This window comes from Mytilus californianus, unplaced genomic scaffold (assembly GCF_021869535.1).
Source record: "Mytilus californianus isolate M0D057914Y unplaced genomic scaffold, xbMytCali1.0.p SCAF_2, whole genome shotgun sequence".
NCBI classification, from domain to species: domain Eukaryota; kingdom Metazoa; phylum Mollusca; class Bivalvia; order Mytilida; family Mytilidae; genus Mytilus; species Mytilus californianus.
This window is the reverse complement of record NW_026262668.1, coordinates 95,015,841-95,041,962: the sequence shown is the minus strand read 5'-3', so window position 1 is coordinate 95,041,962 and position 26,122 is coordinate 95,015,841. Positions and strand designations below refer to the sequence as shown.

At 32.1% G+C, this 26,122-nt stretch overlaps 1 protein-coding gene across 2 annotated transcripts in view; it reads left to right on the top strand.

Moving 5' to 3' along the window:
- Positions 1-26,122, top strand: part of LOC127730444 (corticotropin-releasing factor receptor 2-like) — a 147,657-nt gene that overhangs the window by 64,607 nt on the left and 56,928 nt on the right. The gene's annotated exons all lie outside the window — the stretch shown is intronic.

The following is a 26,122-nucleotide window of genomic DNA, read 5'->3' as shown; positions in this document are numbered from 1 at the left end:
GTTTAAATGACGTTCTGATGAGTATTTGTTTTTTGATTGTATGTGTCTTTTCCTTTTTAACAATTTGCAGATTGATTGTTTGGTTTACGTCCAGTGGCAAGAATTAAATGCATGTCTAGGACGAGAATAAATTAACAATGAATAGGTAGGTTCCGCAAAGTGGTCTACCGGGATTGAGGATCGAGAAATTTAGATTGCCAGTTAAGGGACAGCAATTTAACGTCACCATTCCAACGTGAATTGGCTCCGTATCTATACATCCCGCACAGCAAAACGAACCTCACTGTGGCAAGGGTTTTATTGCTGGTCGGAAGAAGACCAAGGGATGCATGCTGAAAGATTTTTTTTGTAAAATATGAAATCTTACAGACTTATCGCTATCAGCATTAAATTTATGCCAACTCGAAATTTTCATCTTTTACAGCATTTCAATGAATATCTGAGGGTTATAACTGTCCTTGTAACCTTCAAGGTTAGCACTTGACGATAATTTACAAGTGATACAAGTAATAGCAGATAGTTTTATTGAAATATGCCACTATTTTTACACTCTATGCACATTCTACAAAAAAAAAATGTAGATAAAACACAGTTACGATTTAACGCGACTTTAAAGATGATCTATGCTAATTAAATTGAAATAAATAGCAAACACAGTTTGAAACAATTTATTAATACTTGGCGAATGTTAGATGGAGTGGAATAATAACTATTAAATATCAATATCATTGTAAGGATATTGCTTTAATCAAAAATATGCAATTCTTCAAAATCTACATTTCAACAGAAGAAATGATTAATTCCAGAGAAATATTACTTAACTCAAGGCAACATTGCAAAGATAAATTGCAGATTACATTGACTTAAACATTTTTGTTTTAAGCCATATATTGTAAACATTTAACAAAATTAAACGCCAAACTAGTTTATCTATTAAAAACGATCGATGAGAAGTGGTGGACGAAATTGAATCAGGTCTATCGTTTAATTTTAGGAGCAAACGGAAGGTTTGTTTACATTGCTTTCAACAGTAAATGTACTCCAAAATGTTGATATCTTTTACGAGAATTTGTTTATTACATTTGCACATATTAATTTAACAGGTTACACATACAAAAGATGATAGATGATACTTATGTAGAAAATGTTATCTTTGAAAAACAAGCAAAATGGAAAAAATGTTCAAAATAATTAAGATTTGATGTCATGAATCTATTTAATCCCTATTAGATTTTATCATGTCTGCTAGGTCTTAATTGATTAAACATAGTAAGATACTGATTTATGTATCACGAAAATACAACAATTATATATCCAAACCAACAACAAACGTGATTCACATTCTCTTTTGCAGTGTTAAATTTGAAATTCTATAGAATGATCTAAATGTCATCTGTGTCATTTATCTTTATGTAAAATGATACAGCGATGTCAAATCACGTATCAAAGACGAAAACGCGTTTTCGCCACCCTTTAACTGTGACATAATAAAATATTTCACTTTTTTTGCTCTCGCTATACTTAAAGATTCTTTTAAATTAATAATGTTCCTCAGTTGCAAATCCTTGAGATCAAATGTCATGAAAATTTGTCCATTTATCGAGCACTATTTGCTTTGGTGGATGCAGATGATACTACCATCGTATCAGAAACGCCAGAATTATGCAATAATGTCTACAAGTATCTGAAAAGTATTGCATTCAATTGTAATTAAAATTAAAGTGAAAAAGTAGGCTGTTGTGTTTTACAAAAGGAAAACGACCAGTATTCCGATCATCTTTTTGGCACATTTTTGGAAAATCACGATTCGTTAACATGATTACTTGAAATTACTTTCAATATGTATATGTTTTTTTGTAAAAACGAAACAAATTGCATTATTCAATAAAAGATCACCAAAAAAACCAATACATTATCGTGAAGAGAACGTTAAGGTAGGCAGAAAAATAACCGTATTATATATACAAAATGTACCATATCCTTTTGTGAAAAACGTAAATACTGCCTCTTTAAGTATTATACAAAAAAGTATGATTTCTGTGTTCTCAACACGTGATGTTTCTAGAATAATCTTTATCACTCAAAACATTAAGGAAAGCCTGTAATATGAATAACATTTAAAAGCATAAAAACCAAAAGTACCTAGTTGAATACAAATAACATGATTTCTGTATCCATTATAGTACATGTGTCTGCGTGAAAACGGTATCATGTACGCTCAAGAACAATAGTTCTCATAACTGTAAATACATTTTTGAGAGCGTGAAACCTATAACGGCCTCAAGCTAAAGTCTGAAACCGTCTTAAGTCAACTGAGAACGAGGAAGTTGCTTAGCATGATGTGTTTGGGACTTACGGAACCATGCTAAATAAAATACACCACCAGAACTAAAGGTCGCACTGCAGGTATATCTAATCGACTATACATCAATTATGAGACACCAAGACATGTAATTGACAATGCATATTGAGCAAGCTTTTCTGTTTATTTCTGTCATATTCTGATATCCACAGGAATGTTCCAACACTTTGCCTACGATCAACAGAAACTCCCTGCCTGCACAAATTTATGGACATCTGAAACGTATATTGTTTAAATCTGAATAAAACAGGCGATTCTTCACATTTGCCAGGATTGTTAGATATTATGAAACCGAAAAGAATGATAACGATATCAATCGACAACTTGTTTCTTATTGTTAAAATCAGTATAAATAAAAATCATTTCTTTTATCGTCCTGTCTACAAAAAATTTAAACAAAAGAAAAATCACAGTAACCGACGACGCGTTTCTTCCTTCTTTTTTTTTATAATTTTTAATGATATTTCAAGAATATTACTTTATTACCAATAAAGAACTGAAATATTGTCCTAATTATGTCACATTTCCTGCCTTTTATGACTGAACCACTATATGAATATCACTAGTTCTGCTATTCTCTATTCGTTATTTATCTTAGTCGCCCATCTTTGTCATTTATGAATTGCGTGGAAGAAAAAAATAAGAGCGTAATAGCATGCTATAATCGGAAATAAAATTTGTAGGACAGGAGAGTGCATTTCCTATGTGGTATTAATGTCACTTGCTTATTTCACGAAAGCTGTAAATCAAGTAACGTATATTATGCAGTAAATAATATACAAATTCTTACGGGTTTGTGATAGTTCTTCAGTTTTCTCAAACTGACTTTTCAGTTCTAGATTTTTAGGACGAAAAAAGTGAATAATTGTTTAACATAAAATACGAAATGTCTTTGATTTAAAAATGTTACTCACAAAATAATAAAATAAAGCTAAAGTGATATTAGACGAAGACAAGAAAAGATACATTAAAAAGGATACTCCAATTCATCACTGTTTTCTTTAAACCCTTAAGACTGAAAAACTGAAATTCTCCAATCCTGCATATTCAACGAAAAACGTTTTTTTTTCTTTTGTTACTTTTTGAAACTTTAAGAACAACATCAAATCGGATTGGAATCTCATAAAAGAATATCTGCATCAAATTATATCCAAAATCACGGAGGAAGAGGTACACTGCATTCGCCTTATCCGTCCATTCGTTCATTTGTCCGTCCTTAACTTTCGTTGCATATTACTCAGCGTCTGTAGTGTAAACAGATTTGATATTTGGTCTGTAACTAAATTTTGATGAATTTTACCATAAAAGCGATTTTCAGATTTGTCTGGCAATCACTCCCTGTTTGACAATACTTTTAATGTGTATTATACACAGTGAGTATGGAAATTTTGTTACATGTGGTAATTATCTCTATGTACGATGAGTGCGGTCACTTTCCGGTTGCCGAGTCGAATTTTTCGTCAATGTCAATGTATTGTAAATTGTCTGCCGTTTTGATGTCATATCATTTTCACTTTTAAATCACTATCTAGACACTGATGCTATCATGCATGCTGTTAAAATATGTTAAAATTATATATTCTATGAGTAACTCGGAATAATTCAATCCCTCCCCGTGTCCGATTTTCTTCCATGCAAGCCAAAGTAGAGCAGCGGGATATAACGACTGAAGTATTCGGAATAATTCTATTAGCAGTACAATTGCTTATGAAAAAGTCATAATTGTCAAAATGAGCCGGGGTATACTTTGCAGTACAGCGCTTGCTACTTGTTGTTGAAACATCAAACGCATTTTAGAGGATTTTTTAAAAGGACAGTTCGAATTCCGTAAAATTTTGTTCAAAATCCAGTGCGATACTACTAAAAATAAGTTTGTAAGTGCTATTTTTTTGGTCGCACAATGATTACAAACTAGTAACTTCTAGTCCTCTAAAGTACTTTGTAGCTTGTGTCTGTTTGTTATTTGGGTTTTTTGTTCTTTGTGTCTATTTGATGAGTCAAGCCTTTTCAACTGATTTTTGTAGTTTGTTCTTATGTTGTGCTGCTACACAATGTCCCAAGTTGAATTTTGGTTAAGCGCTTACAAACATGTTTAACTCCGCCACATTCTTTATGTGCCTTTCCCTAATCAGGAGCCTGTAAAACTGGATAAAGACAGTAGCTTTATTGTGTGTAAAAAAATACTCGATCTGAGAATTATCTGCAAGAAAAAAAGAAATGAAATAATAAATGTTTATAATAAATTGATACTATGACTTAAAACGTTACATCTATTTAAGAATAAAAGAGATTTTATGTCGGGGGAAATTAACTGAAATGATTGCAAATAACCATATTCCAAGCATTTTGCAACAACGCAGCTTATTATTCCATAGTTCCTATAACGACACAAAAATTACAAAACTCATTTATATCAATAGCAGTATATCATACAAATATGTGAAGTCTATAATATAAATTATTTCAATGATGTTCGTATCATTAGAAAGACCATACTTTGTCTTTTTCACTATTTCGTCCATTTCTGTAAATACCCCAATTATATCCATCACAAAAAGGTTCACTGATTAGTATACAATTAATGTGATATTGATGCACTACTGGTCGACTAAAGTATACACATTTCAAGTTGAATTTAATGGAATTATATCTCAGAGTTTTTCTCAAACTTAGTTATTTCTTTTATGTTGATTTCTACAAGTTAGCAAAGTTAAAATCATTTATACACTCAAATATAGATGCTGTAACATCTTTATAATATGTAAAGTGTGCATGTTTTTTGTGTTTCACATGTATTTTGTGTTTCACGTGTATTTTGTGTTTCACAAAAGTAATGTATTTTGTGTTTCTCCTGACTGTATTTTGCTTCCAAAATTATTTTACATGCTTTCAAAAATATTGACTTGGCCTAGATTTAAGAAAATGAAGATATATACCACTAGAGCAATGCATTTTAAAGAGAGATAGATCCATCACAATACATGATATATTTCTGTAGATTATGTAAGGCTACTATTTTTCTGGATGGTCTTTTAAGGAAGTTTTCTTTTTCTCGGTTGCTTTAGTTGACAAATTCTAATAAAATCGTCGTTTATTTCAGACATTTATGTGAATTTAAATCTTAGTAATATAATTAAACTTACTGATTTTTCTTCCAATGTCTCGATTTATTGCATTTTAAGAAAGCTATATGCGCTATAAACATCTCCGACTGTGACAATCATACCTTGTGTAACAATTAATTTGTCAGATGTTAGTGAATAAACTTAATGGTTCTATCTACTCAAATTTCTATTCAAATGCGTTAGTTTAACCTAGTATTCTGTCATATTTAAAACTCTTTGTAATATTTTGCTTGAAATATCAGAACAAATAATTTTCTTGTCTTCACGTTTTGTCATTAATGGAAAAATCGTGTCCTATTGTTATGACGGACAACTTGAAGACTGAAATGTGGCAGCTCTGCTTGTGACACTTGTAAGAAATATTGAATGCAATTTGTTGAAATCTGATTGCTTCCACTTGAGTTCTGTTTGAAAATGACACTTTCCCTTTTTATATTGACATGCGAGATAACATTAAAGATTGTAATTGACACACAAAGATAAAATACATGAACATTCCTTTTGTTAGTAAAAAAAAATCCAAAAAGGAAACAGTTGAAAGTGTCAAGCGTTGTAAATTATTTGAAGTCATGATATATATAAGTACGATAAAAGGGATAACAGAGTGGCCAGTACAACGGACTACATCAAACACCCGAGTCGTCCGAATTAGCACACTAACATAAACAAACAAACAACAACGAACAACACATCGGACCATGACTTGGAACATGTACAAACTGTGGTTGCCCATCTACAATACCCTACGTCGTAAAACTAAAACACGTGTAGTTAAAAACTGCACAATGCAGCTGGCAATAGAATTACCATTAACTTGACGAAAAATGAAATAAAACACGTTATATTACTTCAAAGTTTTCAAAACCTAACACAGCTAGGGTGAAGCGGTTCAACTACAAAGTAATAGCTTTGTCTTTGAGAAATATCCGTCAGGAAGAATTCGCAAAACGTCCGATAAGGAGCGCTTAACGGAATTCCTTGTAAGTCAATATTTACTAATACCCGAAATGTTCTCTGCTTACCAGTAAAATTGGCCGACGATTATCAATTGATTTATAATACTTATGGTTGCCTCCTAACAGTACCCACATTGTCAGTAGCTGAAAGTTAAGTAAATAAGCATTTAAATGCATATCATAAAGATGTGTACAAATTGTAAGCTGAGAATTTTTTATTTAGGATGGTGATCATCTAAAATGTGTGAAGCATTACAAAGAATATTTCTGTTTTGATACGAGTTTCCCTACAAAAATAACTGAAATGTACAATGAAATGTATTGAGCAGTGAGAACAATATTAACGTTTGGATTATAAAACTTTAATGTGTTAGTTACTCACTCTTTATAGTAACTATAAACCTACTTTCACATGTTTATAAATTGACTACGACCAAGAAACAATAGACTTGTATTACTTATAACAATCCATTAGGTTTGAACTGTCTGTGAGATATTTGAAACTCATACAATCTCGACATACTGGTTTATATACATACTGAATATCCAAAAAATATGAAAGAATCGATGCTTAAAAGGGTCCTGGCAGACGCCTACTTTGGTTTCAATTGTTGGTTTTCCATTAAGATTACTATCTCAAGTTTTCAAAGGACGAGGGTTTGACAACAAAAGTATACATAAAGAAGTGTCGATAAATAAACAGATATACGTAGGAAAAGTGTAGTCTTATGAAGATATATCTATATACAATGCCAAAACAAGTAACAGCAAATTCTATTTTCGAGAAAGAAATGAAACTCAAATCGTTTTCAATTTATAAAGTATGCTTTTCGTATAAAGTATGCGAATTCAACACAGACACTGGATATGATTCTAATTTACACTAGTACAACTGAATTAGCTTGTTCATTATATTTCAGTATTTCAAAACAACTTGTCTACGACATCAATATTTGATCAATTTTGCAGAAAAAATGAAATTCTATAAATATATCAAATATCATTATTTCCGTATAAAATCTTCTTTTTGGTCTGTGCACATCGTTTTTGTCATAATTTGCTTCTATTTTCTAAGAAATTGCATTTCAGCGACAAAAACGAATTAACATGGTTACAATTGATCATAAATAGCGAGGAAATTGCTTCTTTACCCTTTAATTTCTCCACTTTTCTACTAATGAGGTTCCTTTTCACAGATTGGGTGGAATATTTGTGTTTTGTTGGAACTCAACTGACACGTAGTTTCAGTATTTCCCTAGTTTAATTTGAAGCTCTTTTTCTCGATCAACGGCATTTCCTAACATAAAATCCAATATTTATAGGTTCATTGATAAAAGATATTATTTTCAATTCTGACCCGAGAAATGACTGCTGTTAAAGCTTGAAACGACCGTTATTACTTTTACTTTCTAGTATTATCTGTAATTTTCTATCTATATTTGTATGGTTGGTAGTGTTTGAATTCGAGATGCGTTAGACTTTTGATTTATTATAATCTTATGTAACCTGAGAATAAGTAAAGTACTTAATTAATATTATTTCAATATCGGTACTTCAACTTTCTATCCCATGCTAGTCACGCCACCCCCTTCCGGGTTCTGAACTTATTTTTAAGTCTATCAATTTCCTCTTTAGTATATAATCGAAGAAACAGAAACAAGAATAATTACAGTGTCGGCAATTAATTCAAGTGATTGAGAGGTTTCCAGAAATAAATAATGTAATCAAACCATTGTGTGATATCATCTGCAACATTTTTAGCAGGAAATCAGATAGATATTTAATGTCGACAGAAATAATCGTATGCAAACAAATAAATTTTAATTAAGGTTTTTCCCCATGCAACGCTTTACGGGGGACATATATATACCGGGTACCCGTTCATCCGTTAATTCGTTCGTCCGTCCGTCTCCTTCTTGTAAGCGCTCTCACGTGTATAATTCTTGCCAGATTTTTATGAAATTTATATCAGCAATTTCTCGGACAAGTTTGAAAATCAGTGTTAAAACTACTATTTCTAAATGAGTTATGCACATGGAAATACATATTTTATCGAAAATAGCATTTTAAGCGCTATAAAGCCTACATTTAGTGGTATTCCCGTAACAGTGTGGACAACCGTAGTACTTTTGTTGTTAATACTACTGAATCAGTTTGTCGTCGGCTATCGATAACAATGATTTTACGCTCACGCAGTCTGACAGAGGCCCTGTTTATATCAAAGCTTTAAATCAGCAAAGTCTGGGTGAGTTTGAAAATCAGTGCTGATCAATCATTTTTGCGGGAGTAATGTCTATTTGAGGTATAATTTATATTGAACATTGCATTGTAAGCTCTGTCGCACTTATTTCTTGTTGAATTTTTATGATAGTCATATCAAAGGCTTGTGTCAGCAAGGTCTTGGAAGATTGCAGACCGACTTTTTTTGCAGGAGTTATGCTTCTTGGAAATAGAAATTGTATGGAAAATAACATTGTTATCGTTATCGTGCCTACATTACTTATAAGATATTTATTATTCATATGATACTTCAAATTTAACCAAAAAATGAGCATGTTTTATATAATTTTTTTTATACAACACGTGTATATAGACTCTCTCTTAAAAGAAAATCCTTTATATTATACAGATATTAAAAAATGTAACTTCCATGTCATTTGGAGAGTTGGCAATATACCACATCTTCTTATTTTTATACTACTGAATTAATTCTTCCCGTATTATTATTCGCCGATAACTTTTCTGTATGCAGTGACCTTAACCATGATATCTCTCGTTAGAAATTTGGCAACCGCACAGCGCAAGTGCGAAGGAAAACCCGGCAGGAAAGAAAAGGTAAACAAACGTAGAAAAAACATATTATTAATCGATTCTTAAAGAAAATACGTAATACATAAAATCATTTAACAACTTTTATGACAAAGTCATGAGAACGCATGGACAATATAAAAAAGATAAACATCGTTCTATCATCTCACTAATTTTCACGTGCTCGATGATTCTGTGTTTATCAAGGTTACAATCGGTAAACTTCGGCACAAAACTCCGAAAATGTTTAAGTAGCTTAAGTTCCGATCAACAATCAATGAATGAAATGTTTTCTTGTCAAATATACGTTACGGATTCGTAATAAATATAAAAAAAAAACGTACACAGAGGGCTAAAGTATAGAATATATGCATGCATAGGTTAAATAATTTCTTTAACAACATTTTTTAGTTCAATTGATTGTTAATGGTTTCATTTTCTGAATATACACACATCATAAAATAGAAACATTATAATATTCTTTAAATAAGTATTATTTAAAATGCGACAATTTAAGGTTTTAAAACAATTCTAAATAGCCTCAATACAAAAATAAGGAGATGTTGTATGATTGCTAATGAGACAACTATCCACCAAAGTTCAAATGAAGTGGATGTAAGCAATCATAGACAACCGTGCGGTCTTCAACAATGAGAAAAAACCCATACCGTATGGTCGGCTATAAAAGGTCCCGACATGAAAAATATGAAACAATACAATTGAGAAAACTAACGGCCTAATTTATAACAAAACAGTTTACGAAAAACAAATATGACAGACATGAACCAACGACAACCTCTGAACTACAGGTTCCTGACTTGAGAGAGGCACATAAAGAATGTGGCGGGGTTAAACACGTTTGTGAGCGCTCAACCCTCCCCCTAACCTGGGACAGTGGTGTAACAGTACGACATAAGAACAAACTATAAAAATCAGTTGAAAAAGGCTTAACTCATCAGATGGGTACAAACAGTAATACATCTAACAAAAAAAACAAAGTGGACGTGGACGGGTACTTATACATCCCAAAAACAAAAAGACACTAAGTACAGATCTGAGAGTACTCGCAGTTACTGTCAGCTAGTTCAAAGCTAATAGCAACTTATGAAAAAAATCATGTATCTAAGACTAAAATGTCAATCAGTACACATCCCACATCCAATGGATTTAGTGTAAAGACGTCATTAGCAGTCAAGAGAAAAACATGACCTTGTGCAATGCCAAACTATAAGTATCGACAGACTGTAGTACATATGTGTAATATTTAGTATGGTTTTAATTTACTGATAACAAAATCAATATTTACACCAATAAAAACAATATTCATAGATTTAATTGCAGTGTTGAAATGTAACCTTTTAGAATAAGTTTATTTAAAGGATTGATAAGTTTACCCGGATCGTATCTAAATTTTTGGGCTCAGTTTACAACATCACCGTAAAATTTAGGATGTGCTATTCCGTTTGAAATAAGTTTTCTACAGGTTCAGCCAAACTTGCAGACCAAATCTTTGTATCTATGAAAGAATTTAGTAAAGGTTTTAAATAATTTGTGATAACGAAATCCCTGACTTAATAATTTACTAGTAATTCATAGATTACGCTCATTAAAATCCGAAACGTCACTACAAACACGAGCTTAGCGAACGAGTTGGGATATATAAACACCGTGAGACGGTGCCAAAGGAACATCACTGTTCAAAAAGGGAAAATTAACAATAGAGAAAGAAAAATCATCCCTTTTGTCGTAAATTTTTGTGTAGAGTTTCTGGTGTAATACTGGAATATCTAAATCTAGGAAAGGGCAGTTATTGCTGTTGATATTAGATTTATCTAAAGTAAGTTCCTTTGGGTAAATTTCAGCAGTATAGTTAGAGAAGAATTCTTGATTATTTAACGAAAAAATATCATCAAGATAACGGTAAGTGATGTTGAATTTATCAATTAAATGGAATTTAGACGGTTCTTTACTGAGTTTGACCATAAACTGTGATTCATAACAGTAAAGGAACAATTCAGCTATTAAAGGGTCACAATTGGTACCCATAGGAATACCTACAATCTGTCGATAAACTTTATTGCCGAAACGTATATAAATGTTGTCAAGCAGAAAATTTAGTGGTTTAATTATCTCATCACACCTCCAGTAAGTATATCTAGCATATTTACCTTTCTCATTAGAGAAAAAGGCTTTATATGAGTTGCAGCAAATAAATTTGCAACCAGATTTATCAAACGACCATTTAATTAGATAGCAAAACTTTTTTTTGATAAGTTTGTGTGGAAGTGTAGTATAAAGAGTGGAAAAGTCAAAACTGTCAACCGTAACACAAGGACCATTAAATGCACGTAATTTATATGAAACATCAAAAGAAATTTTTTACACTCCAAAAATGGTTAATTCCACTGTTTTCATATGTTTTATATTCTGTTGACTTGATAACAAAATCTTACTTTTATATTGTATTTCAACCAGATATCATTATAAAGTTCTGTGGGATTAGAATATAAGAAAAAAAAAACACAAAGAAACGTCTGACATTTGAAATCTATTATTTTAGAAATATGTATGTAACACAAGTTGTACGTTTAATCTAAATGTTTATTTTAGGATTTTTGCATTTGTGTTATTTGCTTTGAATATACGCAATCAACCCCTCGGGGTATAAACGTGCATTTGTGAATACAGATTAATTTATATATAACAAAGAAATATTTTGATTGTTTTTCCATAACTGATTTAACCCAGTTGGATATCATTCTTGAATCAACATTTTTATAAGATATACGTCAAAGCTTTACATATATAATTCAATTAAAGGAATATTTCGTATTCGGAGCATCTCATTAAAGACATCCAGTATATGGCCTTTTTGCTATGTGCTCTGTGATTGTTAGCTGCGTCAAAATGCCGCCGAAGTAGGAGGGTTAACTGTTTTTTCTCTGTCTGTCCGTCTGTCTGTTCAATGAAATTTCCACCGCATTTTTCTCAGGAACTGCAAACCAGACCATCCCAATATTTTGCAACAAGCTACATGTGAGTATGCTATTTTATGTGATGCGTTTTCATATGCATTGTACACCAAGTCCTACCTACTGAATACTTATGATATTCTTACACATATTGGCCCTTTATACAATTTTCGTCCTCTTTTTTACGCAGGACTTTCTCAAATTTGGCCTCATGTAAACATGTTACATGAATACCGTGTGATGCCTTTTCTCGTTCATCGCCCGTATGTGTCTTTCGGTCCGTCCATTCCATGAAATTTCCGTCCCATTTTTCTTCTCAGGAACTACGAATAAGAGCACCCTTAAATTTAGTATATCTATATATATATTTACACACACACGTCTAAACATGGGACAACTTTATGACAGACATTCTCCATCGGATAACACGTGGTTATACAGGGCTAACACCATATAAATATAATTCGTCTCAAATTTAGCCCAACAATGTTAGATCTTCAAATTTGCGTTAGCAAATTTTTGTTCTTTTCTCAGCTGGATTCGAACCCTTGCGTCTGTGACATCGTGGCAACACCGCCTGCACCGTGTCCAGCGCCCTAGACCACTCGACCACCTAGGCTACATAAAAATATAATAGCTTTCGGGGAAATTTGATGTGGCGGCATGGTAATTAACATTATCATCCTTTACGACGACAAAATAGCTGATCTGAAAGGTATACCATCTACTTGCCACTATACATCATGTACTGTGTTACAACCCTAAATAAAGCAGACAAGGAAAGGCATTACATCGACCACCGAAAGCTATATACATTTTTGGGCTAAATTTGAGACGAATTATATATATATATATATATATATATATAAATCCGGATATGGTGTACAAAAAATCTTTGCACCTTTGTTTGCGGTATACCATCTTTGCCGCAAGTTTATTGTTTTCTGTTTGGTATTAAATTTAAAGTTAAGATCCATTTATTACACCTTGTGATCCGTTTATTTGGCAATCGCCAATGGCAGTCAGCAGGATTTAAGAACATTTGTTGTTCGACCTGTTAGTCAAATGCGTTTTATTAAAATATACTTTTTCACTTTTTTGGTTTTTTGGAAAATGTTGTTTGTGCTGTATTTAGACCCCTCTAACAAAAATTTGTTTTGCATGCACACGTATAAAAATTGCGGTTTTCATCCAACGCAATCATAGGTTTGAACGTTGTTTTCAATTTAGACTTGTTTATATTTTTTCGTTTGGGCTTGTATTATATTTGCCTTCGGGTTTATATGATCCGTTCATCCTATTTTGACTCCTCAAAATTCAAGAGTCTATCCCAAATTGAGGTAAATTATGTGGCCTTCCGATAATCGTTTCGATTCCTAACATCACTGAAGAGACATTAATTGTCGAAATCCGGATATGGTGTACAAAAAATCTTTGCACCATTGTTTGCGGTATACCATCTTCGCCGCAAGTTTATTGTTTTCTGTTTGGTATTAAATTTAAAGTTAAGATCCATTTATTACACCTTGTGATCCGTTTATTTGGCAATCGCCAATGGCAGTCAGCAGGATTTAAGAACATTTGTTGTTCGACCTGTTAGTCAAATGCGTTTTGTTAAAATATACTTTGTCACTCATTTGGTCTTTTGGAAAATGTTGTTTGTGCTGTATTTAGACCCCTCTACCAAGAGATTTGTTTTGCATGCACACGTATAAAAATTGCGGTTTTTATCCAACGCAATCATAGGTTTGAACGTTGTTTTCAATTTAGACTTGTTGATATATATATATACGGATCACAAGATATAACAAAATAGATCTTTTTATTAATTTATTACCAAACAGAAAACAATAAACTTGCGGAAAAGATGGTATACCGCAAACATGAGGTGCAAAAATTTGTACACCATATCCGGATTCCGACAATTAATGTCTCTTCAGTGATGTTAGGAATCGAAACGGTATTTGGAATGCCATATAATTACCTCAATTTAGGATAGACTCTTGAATTTTGAAAGAGTCAAAATATGATGAACGGATCATATAAACCCGAAGGCAAATATAATTCAAGCCCAAACGAAAAAATATAAACAAGTCTAAATTGAAAACAACGTTCAAACTTATGATTGCTTTGGATAAAAACCGCAATTTTTATACGTGTGCATGCAAAACAAATCTCTTGGTAGAGGGGTCTAAATACAGCACAAACAACATTTTCCAAAAGACCAAATGAGTGACAAAGTATATTTTAACAAAACGCATTTAACTAGCAGGTCGAACATATTATATATTTGTGTAAGACTCAGATCGACGTCCGTTACTCAAATCGACGGCCAATTTCATTCCCCTCTAATCGATGTCTTTTTTGTTGTTCTCAAATCGACGTCTAATTTTTGGCTTCTCTAATCGACGTCCGTTTTATGGACTTGCTGGAATGACGTCGTAACTTTATTAAATGGGTTTAAAAGGCCGTGACATGAAAAATGTAAAACAGTTAAAACTAGAAAGCTAACGGCCTTACTTATAAGAAAACAATTCCGAAAAACAAATATAACAGACATAAACCAACGACAACCACTGAACTACAGGCTCCTTCATTGGAATGGCGCATAAAGAAAGTGACGGGGTTAAACATGTTTGTAAGACCCTCCCCTAACCTGGAACAGTGGTGTAACAGCACAACATAAAAACATAATGCCAATTTCTTTTGTATATGTTTCACTCCTGGTGTAAAACTCAGAAATTTGTTAAATAAATATCTGTCCGAATTATAATACTCTCAAAACAATTGGCTGTACTTCTTTATTTTGTCTATTGTTGAAGACTGAATGTTGCATGGAAGTTAAGATTACAAATTATAATTGCATGACAGTTGTAGTTCTGTGCTTGCTATGACTTTATTGTGTTGTTCTCTGTTTACTGTCATTATTGTCATTATATATATTATGTTATTTTGCTATAGTATTATGTTTGCATCTGTAATAAAAAAAATATTCATTTACTTCAATATGAATGATATACGGCAACGTAGTTCGATTGGATTAACTTCTATCAATATAAATATTAATATGCATGTATATGTTTTAAGATGTCGGTGGTTGACCTTGTCTTAATGTCATTTATCGATGTTAGTCTTTTTATTTTGTTTTAGTTGATTCTTTGGGAAGAAATGTAACTGACTTTGTTGTTCTTTCTCGTACGTATACGAAGTCATAACGATTCGTCATGCAGAAAGACAATTAGTTTCTTAAAACAGCTTTACATAAAGACAAAACGATACAGATAATATAAATAAAGATCAATCTAATAACAATAATGATGCGTCAGATAGTAATCGACCGTATGCAAATGAATATCAATACATCTGTTGCCTATTTCGGGTTGAAAAAATCTCTATGGAAAGTCTGTAACTGTTTGAAATTGAGTTGTTATAAGAACCCTACAAAACAGACCAACATTCATCTTCCATTTGAATGTTCCAAAATCAATAAAAGTCTTATACATGTACATATAATTTAATTTTGGATGTAACATGTCTTCTGATTAACTGAAAGTTTTTTGTCTATCATCTCATTGACAAAATTTTGTCATGTGACCGTGACGTCATCAACGTTTTTTCGTGATTTCCTCCTTAAAAATGGAATTTATAATTAAAGTTTAAGGAAAGACTGTAATATTTTTCGGTCTATTCGAAATAACCTCAAAATGTGGTGCACACTTTTAATAACCTGCTACGCGGGTTATTCAGTGGGCACCACCTTTTTGAGGTTATTTCTTCATAAACAGAAAAAATATTACAGTCATTCCTTAAGTATACGTGCAGTCATTTATTATTTATTGATACTGGACATCGATTAGAGAAGACTACAATCGATCGGACGTCTTTTTGGCAATACATGACGTCACATTGGACGTCGATTAGAGGGTCAAAATATTGAACAAGAATTTGAGAATGTGACGTCAGATTCGGACGTCGATTTGAGGAACGGACGTCAATGAGAGACCGGACGTCGAACTGAGTCTAACATATGTATAAACATGTATATATAAACAAGTCTTAATTGAAAACAACGTTCAAACCTATGATTGCGTTGGATAAAAACCGCAATTTTTATACGTGTGCATGAAAAACAAATTTCTTGGTAGAAGGGTCTAAATACAGCACAAACAACATTTTCCAAAAGACCAAAAAAGTGAAAAAGTTTATTTCAACAAAACGCATTTGACTAGCAGGTCGATGTATATATATATATATATATGTTTCTCGCGTTAAAAATACTGTTTCTGTGTATAAATAATTCATTTATATGTTTTGGAGTTTAGTGTGACGTCCATTTGCATTGAACTAGTACACATTTTTGTTAGGGGCCAGCTGAAGCCCGCCTCTGGTTGCGGGATTTCTCGCTGTGTTGAAGACTTATTGGTGGCCTTCGGCTGTTTTCTGCTCTTTGGTCGGGTTGTTGTCTCTTTGACACATTCCCCATTTCCATTCTCAATTTTATTGACATAAAATCTCAGGAACAATGTGTTGATTCTGCAACTACGCGTATTACTACATATAGCCGAGCTTTTAACATTTAAATTTTAGCAACATATCCATATTTTTCGTGATTTCCTCCTTAAAAATGGAATTTATAATTAAAGTATAAGGAAAGACTGTAATAGTTTTTCGGTCTATTCGAAATAACCTCAAAATGTGGTGCACACTTTTAATAACCTGCTACGCGGGTTATTCAGTGGGCACCACCTTTTTGAGGTTATTTCTTCATAGACAGAAAAAATATTAGTCATTCCTTAAGTATACGTGCAGTCATTTATTATTTATTGATACTGGACATCGATTAGAGAAGACTACAATCGATCGGACGTCTTTTTGGCAATACATGACGTCACATTGGACGTCGATTAGAGGGTCAAAATATTGAACAAGAATTTGAGAATGTGACGTCAGATTCGGACGTGTGCATGAAAAACAAATTTCTTGGTAGAAGGGTCTAAATACAGCACAAACAACATTTTCCAAAAGACCAAAAAAGTGAAAAAGTTTATTTCAACAAAACGCATTTGACTCGCAGGTCGATGTATATATATATATATGTTTCTCGCGTTAAAAATACTGTTTCTGTGTATAAATAATTCATTTATATGTTTTGGAGTTTAGTGTGACGTCCATTTGCATTGAACTAGTACACATTTTTGTTAGGGGCCAGCTGAAGCCCGCCTCTGGTTGCTGGATTTCTCGCTGTGTTGAAGACTTATTGGTGGCCTTCGGCTGTTTTCTGCTCTTTGGTCGGGTTGTTGTCTCTTTGACACATTCCCCATTTCCATTCTCAATTTTATTGACATAAAATCTCAGGAACAATGTGTTGATTCTGCAACTACGCGTATTACTACATATAGCCGAGCTTTTAACATTTAAATTTTAGCAACATATCCATATTTTTATAGATTATCTTTGGTTCCGTACAAATATCAGTTACTTGTTTGATGCAGAATGAAAAGTTCGTTAAAAACTTAGTTGTTATTATTTCTATTAATTTAATTTCCCCATAAATCCTATTTCTGGGAGATTGTAAACATTAAATAAAGTTCATTCATAACTGAGTATACACACACAGCTGCGTTTCAAACTGCGATTAACAAACTTATTTGAAGCATACTTATCTTTGTCAAGTTTTTTTTATAATTATGTAGCACATAAAGCGATTTTTTGGTTTATTTAAGCAATACCTCAATTCTTTGACTGTATACTTATTTTCTCAATAAAAATTAAGATATAATGTCTCATTTAATTGGCAATGGCTGGTTGGGTAATAACAGTTTTAGGTAAAGTCCTATTAATTAAACGAGATAGAAATTACTTTTATACAACATAATTACTTGTTCTCATGATGCAATTAAATGAAATATATTTTAGATAACGAACGGAATGTAATTGCAAAAAAACATCTTGTTGGTGTGTTACTGTTTTCTTTTTATTCGAAGCGAAAAAATCTGGAACATTTTTATATTCAGATATTATATTTATTCTTATACATGGTCAATTCAACATTGAACTAAAGTGGTCATTAAAAAACTCGTATGTTACTTCTGTAGAGAAAAAGAGTGAATGTTAAGGAAACAAATGTTTGATCTGAAGGAAACTGCTATGAATTTTTTCTGGCGGTTTATGGAATTAAACCACTAATTTATAGCCTCGTTGTCTATTATGTTAAATTCTGCCAAATTTCAAGCATTCATAGCTATTTTGTTTAAGTTTAAATAAGTGACAGTCATTTCATGTCAAAACTATACCTTATCCTGGCTTGTGCTGAAAAATTCAACATATCTTTAATTGCATATTAGAGCGCACTGGTTCCTGGAGGTTTAATAGCACAAAAAATAGATACTTCTGATATGAGCAATAGGGCATATTTGCCCTTCTATTTTAATTTCATATGCGTCCTTAACAACAATGGCAAACAATAACGGTGCTCAATTGATCGCAGTGAAGGAAAGCGACACAGCAGACTTTGTAGAGCAAATGAAAAACACTAACACAAGGAAAAAAACTGAAAGCGACATTAAAATTCTAAAGGAGTGGTTACAAAGTGCTGGAGAGCTTCGTAATCCAGAGCATATTTCAATTGAAGAACTGACAAAAATTTTGAAATTTTTTGAGATTTTACCTGTTGTGGTTAATTAGATAGTTATAATTGAACGTGTTTTCTCTTTTCTGCAGATCTTAGATATGTGATAAACAGATTATAACATGTCTTTTCCATATTGGCCCTGGTATCATCCCTCGACCCATATCAGTCCTCGGCTAAAGCCCAGGGCTGATATGGGAGTCTCGGGATTATACCAGAGCCAATATGGAAAAGGGCATGTTATAATCTATAACTATACTTACCAACTTTATTTTTCGCTGGTCATTGTAATAACAAGAGATCGGTTAAATTCATATTTTATCATGTCTGTGCTTTCTGTATTCAAACAGTCTGTTGGGAAAGCTACAATGTAGTTTTAGTTTACACATTACACTGACATAAGCTAAATATCAAATACCAATTCGGTTTAATATTCTAAATTGCGATTTCCATATTGAATGTATGATAGCTACTCGACCACAAGCAGTATAAGCAAAAATGGTTGAGTCTATGGTTTGGTATGGGAAAACATAAACAAAAATCACTCAGATCAAAAATTTAAAAAAAAACAGTTGTACATTTGATTAAATGTATGTCATATAAAAGAAACTGCGCGAGTATTGTTTAATATTTTCAAGCCGTTTTCAGGCGGATTAGCAAAATGATATCAGCAAATATCGCGTATTGGAAACGCAAAAAAATCTTCAGATCAAAAATTTAAAGTCAAGTTGTTTTTCAATCAGTTGTGAATTTGCAGTGTTACGCGGAATACGACGACGCAAGTCAACAGCATTGATCCGTATGTTTTACAATCTCTCCTATTTTCAGGTCAAGCCACTGACAACCCAGTCTTGTAGTCGGCAGCATGCCAATATTTTATGTTATGTTTGATTTCATGAGTATACATGCCGATTTGTCCATGATCTGGTTTATATGAATTAAGTACGTCCATTATTCTATTTTAATGTCAACGCTTTCCTTCTATTATTAATTAAAGACACTATTTTTAAGCATTTTTTTAAGGATCCTATAACACGGGTGTCATTCGGTATATCGAGAAAAATGATCGTGAAAGAATAACTAACGATGGTCAAGCAATGCGATCGGATCATGGATGCAATTAAGTAATGTAATTCTACTTCAAAGTCTGTGAAAAATCTGCTGTATTTTCAAAAGCTGGAACAATTCAGAAAAAAATATGTCTGCCAAAACGATTCAACTTCCTCTATAATACTGTGCACTACGTAATAGAAAAAATGCAGTACTTTTTAAGAAAACACTAAAGGCGACACGCAATCCTATGAGAATCATTAAGAAAAAAATCACGTTTTGTATCCTATTCTGTATTTTGTATCTATTATGGTCAGATTCCAATATATCATGATATATTTGTAAGTTAATTTTTAGTGTGTCAGATAGTCCAGTGAAATAAAAATATGTTATAACTTGGAAAAGTTCATATTATTTTTGAAAAAAGTATAATTTTGTTGATTTTAAATCAAAATTGATCGTGAGAGATCAGGCAACGCATTATTTTGATCGTGAAAGACAAGGCGTGACCAGACTTTATGATCAGAAAACCACATTTCTTTCATCAATTGTATACTTGATCAAAGCGTGAACTTTCTTACTAAGATCGTAAATCAATGCTTTCATTTGTTTCGGTGATATATATATATATATATATATAAACAGATTATAACATGTCTTTTCCATATTGGCCCTGGTATCATCCCTCGACCCATATCGGTCCTCGGCTAAAGCCCAGGGCTGATATGGGAGTCTCGGGATGATACCAGAGCCAATATGGAAAAGGGCATGTTATAATCTATAACTATACTTACCAACTTTATTTTTCGCTGGTCATTGTAATAACAAGATGCTAGATTTTTAATGTGTTGTTTTCATTTTGTATATCTTTGTATATTTATATTTTACTTATTTTGTATTTTATCGGGAAAGTGTATATGTCATTATTTTTACTATACCGACTGTATTATGAACTACAAAAGTGTTTTGTTGGTCTCGTTGTTTGATTTAATTGTACATGTGTTTGAACGTTTAATTCAGTTGTGTTGTATGTCTGTGATGTATGTTTACACAGTTTTTGCTGTTGGATCCCAGTTATGGCCACGTTAACCAATTATGTCTGTTTGGGTTGCTCACCCAATTTGGCAATATTAAGGGGCATTAAACAACTATCATACAAGTGGGCGTAAACCAGGTTAAACCCACCAATTTCGTAGGAAAATGCCTGTGCCAAGTCAGGAATAGGACAGTTGTTTTCCTGTGTCTATTAAACGGTATAAAATTAGTAACGTATACGTAATAATTATGATTATTGTAAAATATTAATTACGTTTATTGTGAAATGCAATGATTCAAAATTCTTGTGAGTTATAACCATGCAACTATTTCAATTTGTACTCATATGTTGCATATAATTTTCATAAATGTACACACTGTTAAAACCCACGGGATGATAATATAACAATAATTATATTCTATTAATGCTAATTTTAGTTTCTTTTTAAACTTTAATAATTCTAATGAATTGTATTCCCTTGGTCTGTTAGTATCTATTAATGAAAATAACTATTTTAGACACAATACCGTTTTGTTTAATTACCTTTCTGTTTTCCGACCTAGCATAAATATTTTTAACAGTAATATCGTATTGTTCATTTTCTTCTTGTATTCCGACTTTTTCTCAGGCTATGGTGGAATTACAAATATGACATGTAAAACGTTCAGAAATAATCATTTTATTCTGGAACATAATTTAATGTTAGTATATTATTCCAATGTGTATTGTCACAATGGACAATAGCACGATGTATTAAATACTACACAATCAATGCGTACAGCCTAGGGACCGTCTCAAAACATGAATTATATTCACTTTCAAATAAAAATGCATATGCTGTCAAAAGCAAATAGATTATAATATATAAATGGCTTTCTTACTGCAATCTATTCTTTAATTTTTTATTTTCCGATCTACATATGAACTTTAATTTGGTTGTCGAAATATTAATAAAATGTCACGTGGTAACATATCAATAGAGGGACCATATCAAAGACATAGAACTACCTGTATAAATGATCGAAAATGTTCGAGACGTTCCGAGAATCTTGTTTCCGAGGATATCAAATGGCCCATAGAAGCTTTCAAAACTCGCCAAAACCCCTGAGGGGTTCACGCAAAAAGTTTTACAAGTCATTTGAATAAATATGTTTTCAATCTAAATTTAATATTTACTTTATAAGCTAATGCACATGCATGTTGTATATGTGTCTGATTTTTCAATTTCATCTTATATGAAAGTTACATGCATTTTGATACATGGATTTTAAAAAAAAGGGGGAGGACTTAAAATGTACCTTTGCCATTTTCGTACGTTATATATTGCCCCGCTATTATTCATACCAATCAAAACAATACAATACCATCAAAGATTTTACCCGACTTAGTTTACTTTTACATATTCTGTAGCTCTCCCCCGAAAAATACACATCAAAATTAAAAATAATGATATCCTTATATCCTATTATATATAATAAGAAAATGATTTTTTTAAACCGATTAAATCATTGTAATCTACTACTGCTTACAGTATAGAATTACACATGTCATGTTAATAATCTGGTTTAAATGAAATTGACAAATCAAAAACACCTACAACATGCTTGTGAATTAGCTTATAATTGACACTAGATTTTAAATTTAGATTGAAAACATAGTTTTTTTTAAATAAATTGTAAAACTGGATATAACTGTAATAATGAATTTAAATAGAAAAATCAGTGAATAAAACATTTGCACAGACATTTAAACTGATTGTACTACATGTAAAATCGTCTTTGCACAGGCATTTGAACTGATTGTACTACATGTAAAATCGTCTTTGCACAGGCATTTGAACTATTTGTACTACACGTAAAATCGTCTTTGCACAGGCATTTGAACTGATTGTTCTGCATGTAAAATCGTCTTTGCACAGGCATTTGAACTTATTGTAGTACATGTAAAATCGTCTTAACTGAACCTCATTTATAAAATAAATTCACGATAAAAAAAAATATTGTACCCGAAAGAAGAGAATTATGATTCTTTTAAAACTACTAATTAAAAAATTCAAATTACAAGCACTATCATTGATTATTTATACGGCATCGTCTTTGTGTCTTCTTATTACATTTGACAACTCTCAATTCTACAACTTAAACCTGGCAAAACTTTGTCAAGCATTACTTAGACAATTCATGCATTAATCATTTATTCAAATATTTGTCTGGAGATCTGTGGATATTTTTTCAATTTAGGATCCGTCATCTTGTCAAGCAATCAAGTTGTTGGTCTTTCTGTATATAGATTGATGAACTGCATTGCTGGTCAGTATTACAAAAATCGTACTGCAAACATGAAATTAAAAATAAAATTGTATTTGAAAGTACTGGACCATTACGAAGGTGAGGCTATCTGAAAGTATGCACTAAATAACCATGCTGTTATGTAAATAGCAATGCGTATTTCAAAGTGATGGCTAAAGATTATTTCTTATTATGTTATTTCAAAGTTAAGCAAATATATGTATACAAAATAATAGATTTGGTTAAAGTTCAATAAAATAGCAACCCATCAAAACAAGTAAACAAACATAGATAGAAGTGACCGTAAGGTCTTCAGTGATGGACAAGTGTCGTATTATAAGCTATGAATCGTCAGTAGCGTAGGATGTTAGGTTTTATATGCATTAATCATTGTTGAAGATTGAAAGATGACCTTGATATATATTAACAATTTATTCTACAATTTCTCTATAGCAAGAAAATTAGTAACGCTAAAAGCATCTTCTGCATAACTACCAAATATATAGATAATGATGTTCTTGTCACGTTTTAATGGATTAACCCTTAATTGGATTCATTCAATTTTCCATATTTATTCTGTGTATGTGATATCTTTCTCAAATGTTATCTGTTATACAAGTATATAGATTTAAATGGCATTTTTGCGTTTGCACATTTATATCGTTCCCTCAGCTGGATTCAGTTCAAACTCAGGCTATTGAGACGTCAACGGTGGCAACTACGATTGCACTGTGTCAAGAAGCGCCGAGTATACAAGTCGATCAATAAGGCAATATACAAATTTGTTTTCTGTAAGTCGTTGATGCTTTTCATGTAATTTTATAATGACCAGGCGTATTATATTTTGGTACGCCTGACGCGTTTTTCGTCTACATCATACTCGTCAGTGGCGCTCGAATCAAAACAGTTGGAAGGTCAAGTTAATGACAATGCTGAAGAGCATAGAAAACTCAAATAAAAAATTGTGCCAAATATGACGTCGGCCATATATATTGTTTAGTCCATATATGTATGGGTTAGAAAACACTTTGTGTTTTGAATTCTTGAACGTTTCATTATTTAATTATACAGAAAATTTATCGCGTCTATTATATTTCATGTCACCAAAGGAATGTTAACTAAGTGGTTGGTGATACCCTCGAGGACGCAAAGTCCACCAGCAGTGGCATCAATACAGTGGTTGTAAATTCTCATGGATACCACAATCATTATTTGGTACACCAGACGCGAGTTTCATCTACACCTGACCAATCAGTGGTTCTCGAATCAAACCTACACCTGACCAATCAGTGGTTCTCGAATCAAACCAGTTGTAGTATTTTAATGTATGTTTTTTCTTTCTTTATGTCAGTTAATCGCAAAGGATACCTTAACATTCATTCACATTTATTTTTTGCACTTGTGTTAAGTCTACGACATATTCTCCCCATTGGATAACCGAACAAACGGTTATACAGGAATTTCAATAGAAATATACTTTGGAATTTTTAGTCAGTCACTATTTCGAAAGTCTTTGATGCTAACCCAACTACGTTTCTTTCTATTCATACTTTTCACTCAGTCAAATGGATGTTGTCTTTAGATGAGATCATAATCCAGTTACTATTTCAAAATACACCTATCTTTACAGACTGGGTGGTGTTGGGGTATTCTGTAAAAAAGTTGTCATCAGTGAAATGATTTTCATGCTGTTAAATATATCCTCTAAGAGTTGTTAACGTTTTATGCAAATCGAAGTCTTATTTTATCATTGAGAACCATATCATGTATTATAATAAAGTGTAATATAAATACTAAAAATTCGGTTTTGACAGATACAGAAAATTCATAATGGTTGTACATCTAATAGACAAAATCATTACAAAATGATCATATTTTTATAAGCGGTGTTTAGATTCTGAATTGCATCTAGATATGAATTATGTAATATAATTATAAGTGACATTTAGTTTTGACGGATACAAATGGTCATAATACTTTTTAGCTGTACATGTAACAGTCAAAATTATAGCAAAATGACAATATTAGTATCAGCGGTATTTAAATGGTGTATACTAAAGTGATATTTTTTTTCAGATCTCTTCATGTCTTGATTCAATTATGCTTATCAAATAATACAAACATTCCAGTAGTTTTAATGTTCCTAGACAGAAACTTGGCATGAAGAATATATAGTTTTAATATGATTGAGTAAAATGACTTTGTTAACAGCAATATTCGTCGTTCTATTCCATTCACATCATCTTCTCTAGCCGTGATTCCAATGAATATTATACATATTTTCTTTATTTAGCTGTAGTCGACAAAGCTGTCCCGGCTACAATGGCCACTCAATAACAGAAAGTAATGAATATCAAACTAAGGAAATAGGTTTACTTCTCCCAGGAATAAGGGTCTTTATACATCGACGGATTAAGTGGCTACAAATCTTATTACGTTTGTATTTGTTTGGAGAACTAGCTTTTTAAACGTGTTTGGACGAAACTCTGTCTTGTCATGAAATATCATACACAATGGACAATTAATTCATGTTTTTTACATGTAATTATTATAAATAAGGTCTTAAAATTCCTGTTCGAATTTACTCGCATTGACACCTACAATTTTAAACCTTAATTTACGATTCGGACAGTGATATGAATATGTTATAATATATGAAGTAAATGTTACCAGTTGTTTGTACTCATCGATTTTGATTATATACGTGAAATTGAAAAGTGACATTCAAGGACAACAGCAGCTGTTCCGCTTTGTATGAAATGTATTGCAAACTGACTTAGTAAGATTTAGTAATAGGCATGTTACCTTGTTGTGTTGATTTAAGAACCTAGTCGTTTATCATCTATATAAAAAGTCAGGATCATTATTTATTATGGATGACACCATATCATGTTGCT